Source organism: Tachypleus tridentatus, chromosome 12, assembly GCF_004210375.1.
Source record: "Tachypleus tridentatus isolate NWPU-2018 chromosome 12, ASM421037v1, whole genome shotgun sequence".
In the NCBI taxonomy this organism is placed as follows: domain Eukaryota; kingdom Metazoa; phylum Arthropoda; class Merostomata; order Xiphosura; family Limulidae; genus Tachypleus; species Tachypleus tridentatus.
In genome coordinates this window covers 16,676,037-16,690,775 of record NC_134836.1, presented here as the reverse complement: position 1 = coordinate 16,690,775, position 14,739 = coordinate 16,676,037, and positions in this window count along the sequence as shown.

Below are 14,739 nucleotides of genomic sequence, written 5' to 3'. Positions count from 1 at the left end.
ATTCTTCTCTACTGTCTTTAATTACTTTCTTAAAATGGGGAAGGGGTCATCATAGAGAGGTCTGTAGAGGGTGGAGTCACTTAGTTACCTGTTAGCCTCATGAACACACAAACCTTTACGCCAAACAACAATGGCGTCATCTTTGTCTCTAGTTTGATGACGATGTCCTTCTAGGTTTTATGGGTGAAGAGAGTAAATAGCTCTTTTATGGAGAGGTTAGGCCTAGTACTAGTATTTGCGAATTTAATAATGTTGATTATTTACAGTGCTTGATAAACTATCAAGGTTCAGGAGATTTTCTTCTGGTAATGACGAGTTTGGGTTCCGAATTTCAAAGCAGTAGACAGCATTGAAAAGAATGGGTGTTAGTGTTGTAGAAGCGTTACATATAAAATCAACAAGATGGATATCATCAGTGGTAAAAACGAGCATGATAAGTGCTGAGGTTCTATTGGAATTAATATTGACAGTGTTATTAGCATATTGTTTCAGATGAATCTTATTAGGCTCAGCATGGCCAGGTGCCTAGGGCGCATGACAAGTAATCTGAGGGTCGCGAGTTCGAATCCTTGTCACACTAAATATTCTCGCTCTTTCAGCTATAGAAGCGTTATGATATGACGTCAATCACACTATTCATTGTTAAAAGAGTAATCTAAGGGTTGGTGGTGGATGGTGATGACTAGCTGCTAGTTCGGCATACGTAAGAAAAAAATTATTTGGAACTATTTAAACTTTTTGCACAATGTAGTTCGACAATGAATCGGTTCTACGAACATCTAGTTTTGTTAGTTTGTTGAGCTTCTGAGTATTTAAACTAGTGTAATATCCTTTGTGGAGTTTATGTATACGTTTAGTTCACACGAAAGATGTATTTGCTTGCGCAGATGATACATGTCTTTAGGCTTCTAAACACGAGATTTATAACAGTTATATGAGTGTTACGCTCCATTTAGTTGCCTAATAAAAACCGTACTGATATGATATGGTTGTTTTTGTTTTCACTGCCCTGGAGTTTTGACAATATAATCTTAGCCACTAACCTTTGATTCAATTTCAGATAATGTCGTTAAAGACTTAAAGAAACAGAATAATTGCTAGTTACATTGGAGTAAGTAGGGAGAAATAATCAGATTTTGACAGGGTAAAAAGATCACATTCCACCAGTAGCAACTTTTGTTCTTCTTATGCTTCTATTGTTCGTTCTTTTTTCCTCATAAACCCTTTCATTCCCTTATCTCCAAACCTTCAACAAATCAGTATTAGCATAAACACTGCATGTGTCACACCACAATCTTCACCTCTTAGTTAGTCTCTTTTAGAGTTACCTTCATTAAAAGATAACTCTTTCATCTGTTAGTATCAACTCTCACAACAATTAGCACCGCACTATTTATACTTCGTAAATGTGTAATACAATCTTTGAAGGAGACAATATTTACCTTTAAACTTCCCCACCATCTATCACACGATTACAATGACTTCTTCAAACCAATATCTGTCAACATTCAACGTAAACCAAGCAGACAATCATTCGCTTACAGCCGAAAACGAATAATCCAAAATCATAGAAAACTAATTGAGAACCGCACAAAACATTATCATCACGCCAAATCACTAGAGAATAACATAACCGAAACATATCTTACTCGTATCAACAGTTCTTTTTATATTTACCTGCATTTATACATTGGTTTAGTAAAAGGTCAACGTGTCATGTTACAATCATTCGTTTGTGTCTTGTTTCTTGCAATATTAATCCATGCAAATTACAAGACGTTAACAAATAATTACACTATGTAACAAAATTTTTACCTTTTTCTTTTTCCTGTGCAGAAAGTGTTATTTCCCAATTGCTTACGCCTAAAGTAAATGGAAAAGACCTACTTTTCTCTTCAAACTTTGCTTTTGAAACCTAGGTAATTAAATTTTCAAGTTTACACATTTTCCAGAACATTCCACGTAGATTCAGTACTGAGTAGCTGCTAGAGAATTTTCTCGAACTTACAAGAATTTTCAAGAATGTTGTAGAACTTTACTCGTCAAGATGGGCTCTGCTTCTGCCACAATGTATATAGTCTGTGCGAGGCAACTAGAATTGCCTCTAACCCGAACGAGTGGCGCCTCTTTACTGACAGCTCATCTAGAAGCCTCAAAGTTGTGCTGTTCTATAACAGGAATAAGTATCTGTCTCTTCCTCTTGCTCCACCTGAAAGAGGAATACAACAGCGTCAAGACCTTGCTAGAAGCTTTGAAGTATGATGAGTATGGCTGGGAAGTCATCGGAGACTTCAAAATGGTGTCATTCCTGATGGGTCTCCAAGGAGGCTTTACCACATTTCCCTGTTATCTTTGCATTTGGGACAGCAGGAACACCGCAACGCACTACAGTAGGAAGCACTGGCCACAACGGACCGAGTTCTTTGTAAGAAGGCACAATGTCAAGTGTGAGCCACCAATGGGTTTCCAGAAATTGTTGTTCCCACCATTGCATATAAAATTGGATCTTATGAAACAATTTGTCACAGCTCTTGATAGAGTCTGTAGCCTTCAAGTACCTTCGAGACTTCTTCCCTAAGCTGTCTAAAGCAAAGGTCAAAGCTGGTGTCTTCGTTGGGCCACAAATAAAGAATATCTTGGAGCGCACAGGATTCCCCAAGATGCTAAGTAGGAAGGGAAAAAAAAGCTTAAAGTAGCTTTGTCGCAGTTTTTCGGGGCTTCTTGGGCAATCACAAGGCCGAAAAGTATGTGGCACTGGTTGAGGCTCTGGTGAAGAACTACGGCAAAATGGGCTGCAGGATGTCCCTGAAAGTCCATATCCTTAACGCTCATCTTGATAAATTCAAGAAGATGGGAGTATTCTCAGAGGAGCAAGGCGAGCTCTTCCACCAAGATATACTGGACTTTGAACGCCGCTACAAAGGAGCGTATAACAAAAATATGATGGAAGACTATATTTGTGGGCTGATACGTGAAAGTATTACATATTACTGATACATTACAGTCGCAAATCTCGGAAAACTACTTATTTCTAAACAGTTTTGTTGATTTTTGAATAACTTTAGTGTAAATGCATGTAAATCTTGATTCATGTGTTGTTTTATTCAGACCTTATATAAATGGAAATGTGCAAATTTGCCCGTTTATACATAGAAAATAGGTTAATTTCTAAATTTCATTATTCAGGTCACAGAAGCAAAGTTTGAAGGGAATAATGGCCATTTTCTGTACTTTTACAACATAAGCAATTAAGAAGTAACACATACTGTCCAGGAACAAAATTTCTGTTACATAGTGTTATAATATTAATATAACACGCTAACCCTTTACTAAACCAATGTACATTTTGGAATATCAATGATTGCTATTGCCGTCATCAAATGTATATAAATGCCAGGTGTATGACTAACGTATTCATCATAATTTGCAGGTCCTATCTAATAATATTACGCGAGCTGAAAATATCAATAACAACATGGCTAGAAACCTTTCACCATTATTCACTAGATAATAACACTATTATAAAACATTTTAACAAACATTACCATCCAAAAGTATTAGAAGAATAGAAAATTTTGTCATCCTTTCTATTTTATGGCGCTAACTCTTCCCTGCCATTACAGAATATAAACTTCAACATTATGGTAATTCTTCACTGATCCCTGTTGACACTTGGATGAGCCAGGGTGAAAATACTTATCACTTTATAGAATTCTCATACTTTTGTACCAAGAGCACATCATAAGAGTTCTACTTGAATGAGCTTGCTGATCAAATTTAGGGTCCGAAACAACTGTCATTGTATTTCATGTATTGTCTTAGCTATATAAAAAGAATCTTGCAAGAAACTAACATATGGTACTGGTATATGCTGAAAGAAATCAGTTTAATAGTACTCCATAAATAAACCTTAATCGAAACAATGTTTAACACTATATATTAAGTTTTGTTTTTGTGCCACGGCACAAAAAAGTGTAAAAATTGTCAGTAGAGTACAGTGTTCGCATAAAAGCTTTACGTAATTCTGGTTGGACTCTCCGACCAGTTGCTTCAGACTTTAAATGTCCCCAAACACTATCAAATAGACCTTAGATCGTGAGATGAGACAGGAAATTTGAAAATATGAAAGTAAGAGGCAGAATCATTACTCAATGAAACTGGTGTTAAGTATTTTCGTTTATGCAGTCTTCGGGACAAAAGAAAGACTACCACTGACCTTAAACATGAGATAAACAACCTCGTACCAAATGACAGAAAAATGTCCAGATCTACAGTATCATGAAGACTCAATGAAAATGGAGCATTTGGTCGCGTAGCAGTTAAATAGACTTTACTTTGATCTCCAAATACTGTCAATAAAATTGCTAAAGAAGTACAAAAACTGGACTGTGGTTAATTGGGGAAGGGTGATATGGATAGATGAGTCCAAGTTTGAAATATATGGTTCAAATCATAGATTATACGTTCTGTGGGAGAAAGGTGAAAGATACTTACCTTAATTCATAGCACCTACTATGAAGTATGGGGGAGGCAATGTGATGATTTTGATGGCGATTTTGCTCAGGTGTCAGGAAATCTTTGCAAAATAGATGGAATAATGGACAAGCGCATGTACCACCTTAAAGAAGTTCCTGGAGTCATTCAAATTATGCCCGATTCCCTACAGGAACCCGATCTCAATCCACTTGAGCAGATCTGGAATTTCACAATGAAAAATCTGATAAACCAAAAGTTACTTCCAAAGAAACTTTATGGGAGTGTAATAGAGACATTTGAAATAAAATCCCGTGGGAGTCTTTTATTAAATATGTTGCGACAATGCATGAAAGACTGTCTACAGTCATAAAGAAAAAGGGAGACACACAAAATATTAACTTTTTACGAAACTAAAGCACTACATTTAGTTTCTATTGAACTAAATCTGAAGTATAATACAATATTGACATGTCACCTCTGATTTATCTTCCATTGTTTTTTGAAAGTAGCCTGAAAGCTAAATTTTGAGTTTGTTATAACACTTTTCCACAGTACTGTGTATAGAATTTTGACCTTCTTCCACGACACATGAAAAATATAGCTGTAGAAGTCGTTTAAGGAAAAAGGTTTTAATAAATCCACATACCACCTTTTACAGTTTTGAAAACAGAACGAAATATAATCTAGTAAATGAGAATATCTTTACGCCCACAGTTCCTGAGCTTTGTGTGTCACTGGCCGACTACAGTTCAGGCTACATACAGCAAACTTGCATACAAAAGGCATGATAAAGTAAAAAAAAAAAAGTTAAGTGTACAATATATATTCCTTTCGCAGTCCAATCCCTAAATATAACATCATACTAAAAAGTACTCTTACAAACATTTGAAGTTTCAATGTTGTGGAATACAATAGTTCTTAATAGACGGTCGAATTCTCTATATTCTAAAATGACTCATTTCTACCAATACTAAAATAATTTATAATATTTACGAACGCCTTCAGTTTTGAATACAGTAATTATTTTTGAGATTTGTTCTAAAATTGAAAAATAATTGACCATGTTAAATATGTTTCGATTTAATTTATAATAAAGATTAGACTCGATAAAACATAGTGTCATTAATTATCTTATTAATATAGGAAATTAAACAGAATACATTTTAATTAATGAAGGATTTTCTACTAAATAAGATAAAATTTAAATTTCTTTCATCATCCAACTTCCGTGTTTCAGAACTCTTAGTTAAGTTTATCTTTGTTATAACTTCCATAATAACAAGAAGTAAATCTATAAAAGTTTTCTTCAATGATATTTCAAGACAACTCACCTCTTACAAGTGCAAAATAACTTCTGCTTAAAAGCAAGGATATTCTGGTTAAACAGCGACCTGGGATGACCAAGTACTTAAGGAACTCCACTCGTAATCTGAGGGCCGAGGGTTCGAATTCCTGTCACACCACACATGCTCGCACCTTCAGTTGAGGGGGCATTATAATGTGACGCTCAGTTTCGCTATTTGTTAGTAAAAGAGTAGCTCAAGAGTTGGCAGTGGGTGATGAAGACTAGCTGCCTTCACTTTAATCTTATACTACTAAACTGTGGACAGCTAGTTTCGATAGCTCGCGTGTAGCTTTGCGTGAAATTCAAAACAAACAAGTTAAACAGTGTATTTGGAGTTTGAAGAGGTAACTTTATTCCGAATATGTGGGTTGACCCTCGGATAGAGCTCGAGATTTGAAACTTGACGATAACATAAGGTATTTTCTGCCTACGACAAGTCACACTACTTTGTACTAAATCATATTGTCTTCTTTAACAAATAATATTAATTAAATGTACTTACAATATAATAACAAATTATACTTCCGTAGTTATATACAGCTAAATGGCAATGGAATAGTTATCCGTTTCTAGAATATGTTGAGGAAATTCTGACAATTATATATTATTATTAATGTTTTCAAACTCTGTTATTCATCAAACTTAAACAAAAATTATACTTTTTCCAAAACTTACTCCAATTTTAAAATTTAGGGATAATGTATTTATTTTCCTATGCATGTTTTAAAAAATAATTAGTTACATCATTAAGGATTTTTAAAAATCTACTTGCAGAAGAAATAAGTCGATAGCTGACACCTAGATATTTATGATAAACATTTATTCTTCATTTCAACAGATTATCAATATTAATTATTGTTTTCAATTTTATTAAGTTGTTTAACAAAGGATAGTAACGAAGAGTTTAAGTTTATTAAAACAAAAAGAATCAAAGTAATAGTTTTACCCTTTGACTTTAACTAAGGATTGCTGGAGAGCTGAATATCTCACCCTCTTTCTAACAAGGTGTAAATTTAAGTTCTCCACGAAAGCAGTCGAAAAGAATATAATCATATGTCTCTTATACTAAAATATATTAAAATAGTCTAAAATTAATTCATTTGAGTTTAAATATTATAAGTTTTAGTTTTATTATTTCTTTTACTGTATCTCATCGTATGCACATTTTAAGAAATGTTGCACAAAATATAATGACTAATTATATGTATAAATTAATTAAAATCCTAAGGATAAATACCGTATTTTCCGCCTAATAAGCCGAATTTCTGGCCCTAAATTTTGGACCTGATTTTTTGGGGTCGGCTTATTGGCCGATCACTTCTTTCAAAAATTTCTTCTTCTTAGGAAATGTTTTTCTTTTGAAAATTACCATAGGCGGTAATTTTGTCCCATCAGCAAAGCACGTTAAGACTACAGTGAAACGTTGTTTCTGGAATTTCATTGGTTACCTAATTACAGTGAGTGGAGCCAATAACGAATGACATATTGATTCCATCTCTGTCTCAATACGACACGTTCTGCTTTACTACAGAACGCCAATGATCACACACAACATGCATGCTGACGCTGAAACGAGACTAAGAAATCATTTTGAAGAAACTTGTCACTTCTTAAAAATGGCTTCGGCTTATTGGGCGGTAATAAGCAAAAACCCTCATTTTCAGAGCTGAAAATTGGCCTCGGCTTATTAACCGGAAAATACGGTAATTATAAACTCGGTTTCCTTGCACCGTCAGAAATGACTTTAATAAGAATAAAATGTACTTTGTTACACCTGTAGACAACAAAATACTTTCTTTTTTATCAAATGTCCTGTAATTTTATATTCTTCTTTTGTTCCCTATGGCTTAATAACAGGAATGAAGTCTTCTAATGTTAAGTTTTGGGGTTAAATCCCTACACTTGACATAACATGAGCAGTTTTTCGTTCAAAAAGCAAACGAGTTGTTATACATTTTCGACAGTTTGAACATTTTAGTCACTGGGAGCTCGGTAAAAGAATAAAAACGTAAAATAAAATCTTAGTAATTTGAAATTGATTTGGTTTTAAATAATTATAAACACATTAGAAATTAGAGTTTAAAGGCTAAAAATATAGTTAAAAACACACCAAGCTTGGTAAAAAGTAACAGAAATAAACTGCGTAACATTTAGCATTTTTTTCTTTAAATTTAAAAAGTTCTACCTTGTATAAATTAAACTAGTGTATACTTACAGGTGCTAAAACCTGAATATTTAAACTTGTAGTAGAAGTTGGGAAGTAACATTAACAGCTTCTAGTAAAACTGGCAGAGTTAGTAAATGTAGTTTATTTCATTTAAATTCTGACTTCATAAACGTTATTTGTCAACTTGAATGAAAAAAATATTAATTTGTGTTAATGATGGGTCGGCGTTAGGCTTGTTTTGTTTTTACTTTAAAAAACTATTTCAAAATCGTTCAATTATAAAAATTATCTGTGGCATTTGTTTTTGTCCAAATGTGTAGAAAACTCAGGGAATAAAATCTACTAAACCAAGCAGATTTTCTTTAACTATGTCATTAATGCCCTTCTCTATCTTTCTTTTACGTATTTAATTAACTTGTTGGGTTTGAAGTTATTAGTTTTATCACGCTGTAAAAAAATTAGTGTTTTCTTTTTTTATTTGAAAAGCTCTTTACCTGGATATCATAAAGTAAAATAATCGTCTTTATTGCATGCATTGATTTCATCTATCACCAGCACCATGTATTCATTTTGTGTTGAGTTCCTTATAATATTTACGTGAATAACATGTGTATCAAGGTTACATAAAAGTGTATATAATGATTTATATTTATAGGCCACGGTATTTTCTGGGTTTGATACGCACAAAACCATTTTAAGACAAAAATGTGTACAAAAGATAAAAATATAGAAAGTACATAAAAACCTTTCTATGGTGAGTAAACCAAAGCTTAATAATTTAGATGAAGACGGTTGATAAAACATATGACATTTTACTTTCAAGCTTGAACGTTTTGGAATAACTTATTCTATCATCAGCGAAATTTGAAAATTATGTTACAAAGATAATTATTACTGAAATTATAATATAACACAATCATTCATTTATTTAGTTATTAATAAAAGCGGAAATGGGTGGATAAAAGAACGTTTATCTATATATTACACTCTTGCTGGGCTACGTGTGAATACTTAGAACAATATTAGGTCTAAAGAATCATTAAGGGAAGGGCGGTCTTTTAGCTATAAGGAGACTTTCTTTAATATAGAGTTCAAGGTCTGCACTGTATAGGTCTCCAGTCGTTAAAGGTTTTAAAATGAATTAATATCCTGCTAATCATATTTTATAAGAAATTTAGTCATTTTACCAATGAATTTAAATTGTTTTACGACATTTAAGCACAATTTCTTTGATTGCATATGAAGAAAGGTTACTATAGTCAGTGTACAGTGAGGCTTGTTTGAAGTTCACTAGTGTTGAAAACCTATACAAAACTTGAAGAAATCCTGATTTAAGACAGCAAGAAAGCAAACTCTTACTCATCATGTCATTTCATTTCCCCCGGAAAAAGACCCGGTAATGAAACATATAGGGGGAAATTAAAACAAGGCAAAAGTCCAAATATTAACAATAGAAAGTACATACAGGCTTTTATGAAAACAAAACTTTAAAGAGCAACTAAACCAACTGGCTAAATTGTTTGGAGTAATACATACAACTTGAAAAAATATTTTATAACAATTTAGTCATAAATAGCAAATAGGAACTACTAGTGCATTATACTAATAATAAACTAACAATTAAGTTGCAATTTCCTTTCCACGTGATTTCCAACATTGTATGTTTCCTAAGATTTTCAAATAAAAAATATTTAGAATATTATGTCTGTATTATCGCTAAGACGAACATTTTTTTCCACAAAAACCATAAGTAAGCAAATGTATATTTGTTTTTTTTTTTGTTTATTTAATAGTGCCCATCACAAACCACGAATATTAAAGTTTTAAGATACCAAGCTTACTGAGCCAGGGCCCGGCATGGCCAAGCGCGTAATGCGCGCGACTCGTAATCCGAGGGTCGCGGGTTCGAGCCCGCGTCGCGCTAAACATGCTCGCCCTCCCAGCCGTGGGGGCGTTATAATGTGACGGTCAATCCCACTATTCGTTGGTGAAAGAGTAGCCCAAGAGTTGGCGGTGGGTGGTGATGACTAGCTGCCTTCCCTCTAGTCTTACACTGCTAAATTAGGGACGGCTAGCACAGATAGCCCTCGAGTAGCTTTGTGCGAAATTCCAAAAAACAAACAAAACAAAAACAATACTGAGCCAGTATAATGCAAGAGGTATATTCAATTATCATAATTTGTTATAATATCCATTTGTATCTGGGTTTCTAAAAGACAAATATATACATATGTGTTTTACCATTCAAAATATACTCTTTCATTATTTAAAATATCATTCATTAATTCAACTCAAAATATGAAATTGTTTTAATTTGAGACGTAATAGTTTACATAGTCACTTATATAAATTAAAATAAAAACAAGAAATGTATGTTGTTTATAGAAAAAAAAACTTAGAGATGTTTTATAGGAGATGTTTACTCTGAGTTTATGTTTCATTGGCGAAATCACATTCTAGAATGTATTCACTTACTCTTTAATAGTAGTTATGGGTTAAGCTTTTTCGAGTAACAACTAAAGTTCCTGAAATCGGCTGTTATATTAGAACTCCTGAAACCATAACCAATATAGCAGTGCAGGTAAAAAATATATTTTACATCATTTTAGTATTGTAGCACTCTAGTTCAAAGAAAAATCAAAGTTTAAGTGAAATGACAAATTGTTTATTTGTTTGCTTTCTTGGAATTTCTCGCAAAGCTACATGATGAATATCTGCGCTAGCCATTCCTAACTTAGCCATTCCTTTAGTAAGACAAAAGGGAAAGCAGCTAGTCATCATGACTCACCCTCAACTCATGGAATTGACTGTCACTTTATAACGCCCCAACAGCTGAAAGACCGAGCATGTTTGGTGTGACGGAATTCGAACCCGCCACCATCAGATTACGAGTCGAGCACCATAACCACCTGAGCCTCTATTAACATAGATGCACGTATATGCATGATTGAAATTTGAAATAGCTTACATCACAAAATCTCTACTTTTGAAATTTTCTTGGTCTGGCATGGCCAGGTGGGAAGGCTCTTGATTCATAATCCGAGAGTCGCGGGTTCGATCCCCCTTCACACCAAACATGTTCACCCTTTCAGTTGTGGGAGCGTTATAATGTGACGGTCAGTCCCAATATTCGTTGGTAAAAGAGTAGCCCCAGAGTTGACGATGTGCGGTGACGACTATCTACCTTCCCTCATGTCTTACACTGCTAATTAGGAAAGGTTAGTGCAAATAGCCCTCATGAAGCTTTGCGTGAAACTTAAGAACAGGGTGTGATGGGAATTCTAACCCGAAATCCTCAGGTTACGAGTGAAATGTCTTAACACACCTGGCCATGCCGAGCCAAGTAGAACAATATAAAGGCATAATTTCACTGCCTATCATCCATAATTAGGATATACAGCTTATTTAAGTTTGGAAAACACGGAAAAATATGTTCCTAAAAGAAAATATTGTACTACCAAAATTAAACGTAAGTACTAATTTATTAAGTTCTTCGATCGTGCAATAATTATTATAATTACATAACAGAAAGTAATAGAACTATAGACAAAAACTAAAGTAACGCACGTGTAAAGTGAAACAACTACAGTTAGAAAATTTTACTTAAGCTAAACACAGCTACCAGACTAACCACATATTAAAATGAGACAAACAAAGAACCCCGGACAAAGCTCAACCCTTGAAAATGAAAAAAAAACACACATCAAACAACTGTTTTTACGTCTAAATGCACGAACCAACTCTTAGCAAAACGAAATCCCTGTAATTAACAAAATTTATTCTTCCCAAACAATACAGCGACCATAATCATGATGTAAAACAACAGTCAATTAACAACCACTTTTGTCAAACACTATTCTGACATAACATTCTTTCGAAACAAACACCAACAATTCAAAATATATTATTACCTAAAACAAAAAAGATCATAAACTAGAAAGGGAAATGTTGTTCGCTCAAAAAGTAGAGGTTAAAAACACTGACTCTCTGTTTCTTAAATCATTTCAAGTGTACTTATTTTCAAATTAAAGTAACCCATAAATATTAACACAAATTTATAGGCCTCACTGTTGACTCGGAAGAGCAAATGTAGTTTAAAATTGACTCCTTAATGATGGTCATATTACCGAACCTTCCTATACGAAAGTTATATTCTGCGATTATAAAATCATGAACGTTTTCGCTATAAAAACAACAACAACAAAAGAATATACGGAGTTTTAAACTATATAGGCATGCAAAGAGAGTCGTGACTTATTCAAATGAAAACAGACTATTGTCCAACCAGCTACCCATCGCACACCGAAGGTATTGAAGTAAGTGGAACACTCTAACACTAAAATTAACTCAATAACCGATGACCCATTGAAGACAGTATAATATCTTCCTTGTAGTTGTAAACACAAGATTCTCTAACAGCTGATAATTAAGCAGTGTCTGTTGGAATCAAGTTCTGGAGGTTCGTGATTTAAATACAAGTAGAAGTGAGAATTTTTGCTACCATTATCAAACATCTTATATGGATATTTATACATGTATCAGTTATTTAAATAGACTTTCATAAACCGTTCACATTGCAGGAAAAACATGTGAAGAGAAGGGTAAGCATTAACATCAGCATTTTGTGCAGCAGTCAGGAATTGTGCTGCAAAAGAGTAATGTGTAATTAGTGGCTGTAAAGAAGGATGTACTGCATAAAGATTCATCCTTGTATCGTTACCATAAATCGTAAGAGTTTCGTTCTATACTGTAAAACCCAATAAAAGATTAATATTTGTAAAATCTTCGTTAATTTCTGTAGCACGTGCAAGTAAAATGTTTTCTTTTTTGTTGAATACACATTTACTACTTATTGAATTCTTGAATAAATGAAGGAAATGTTTTCACTATATCCCATACGTTTTGTAGCAGATCTCTCCTGTGATATATACTAATATACTTCAACACTTTCTGTTTAAAACATATGTGAAAAACGGCTGGTATGGATAGAGAAAGCACTATGTAGAGGAACGAACAACGTTTCGACCTTCCTCGGTCATCGTCAGGTTCACAAAGAAAGAAAGAAGTAATTGACCGATAGCTGACCACATGTTTGAAGACAGTTGTATAGTTATGTAATTGAGTGTAACGGCTCGGCATGGCCAGGTGGGTAAAGGCGTTCGACTCGTAATATGAGGGTCGCGGGTTTGAATCCCTGTCGCGCCAAACATGCTCGCCCTTTCAGCCGTGGGGGCGTTATAATGTGACGGTCAATCCCACTATTTGTTGGTTAAAGAGTAGCCGAAGAGTTGGCGGTGGGTGGTGATGACTAGCTGCCTTCCCTCTAGTCTTAAACTGCTGAATTAAGGACGGCTAGCGCAGATAGCCCTTGTGTAGCTTTACGCGAAATTAAAAAAATAACAAATAATAACAAATATATTGTTATGTTGTGTTTATTTGATTTGCAGTGTTCGAGATCGAACTTCATTATTTAATTTCCTCTAAACATCGAGTTTCAAAAAGTTAAAATATTATAAAAAAAATTATAAGAGTGTATTTTGAAATTAATACAGGGTATTTTTGTCTAATTAGGTTATGCCTAACATGAGAAAATACCTTATTGTTAATAAAGAAACGCAAAATATTAAATAATAAAACCTATGGCTTTAGTTTATACAAACTTTAAAAAAATAAATATTATATATTTACAGAAATGAGATATAAGAAACTGAATTCTGTAAATACGTACATAGAGTTGAACATTTCAAACCGTTCAACTTCAGTGAATTACTTCAAACGTTATTATTTCTACGAAAACATTAAATATCTTTGTTAAAAGAAGTCAGCTTATACCCGGTGTGGGGCCAATCACAAAAAAGACAGCTAGCGTAACGGTATCAACTTAGGATTAATTTGCTCGTCGTGGATCTCAACTATCGATAAAATATTCTGTTCTAGGTAGGATATAAGAGCCAGTATTGTTTGTAAATTTGTAAAATTCTTATTATAAACTATTATTTGTAACTAGCTGGGACACCTGTATCCTGGACGGAAGTTATGTAAATTAATTAAATGTTATCTTAAGACATGAAAAGTCGTTTCCTTTATATATAATTAAAAACAAACCAAAACGCCCATAAAAACAGCAAAATAAAATGTGAAACCGTAAATTTGCATTACCTTCTCGTGGACCCAACAAATCTTCACGCCAAATTTGGTAAAGATTCATCAACAGGGATGAATTAGTGGTATAACACTCGTAAAAACCGCAAAATGCAGAAATGTAAATTTGTGTACATTTATCTATGGACCTAATGAACCTCCATGCCAATTTTGCTGAAGATCCATTCACACCCTGTGAAGTGTTTACATGGGCATACAAGAGACAGTACAATTACATTTATATAAATAGCGCCAGTGCATTAGATATACATGTGACGTATTCATGACGTTATAGCTGCCCCCGAGAATAGATAAAAATAAATTTATGCATGATGAGAAACGGAGGTGAAACGGGAAAATCGTGACTCCTATTACAAGTCTACATGCATACAGGATAAAACTTTCACGAAGTTAGGGGGTGCATATCGCGTAATAAAACGGTTTTCCAGTATCATATAAGCAAAATTTCTATTATAGTATGATAATAACTATTTGTAATAAACGTTGTTATCAATTGTATTATTATTTGTGTATTAGAATATATTTGTATTAAGAAAAAATTTTGTATATCAACTTGTTGGTAAGTATCATATATGAAATATATATTGAA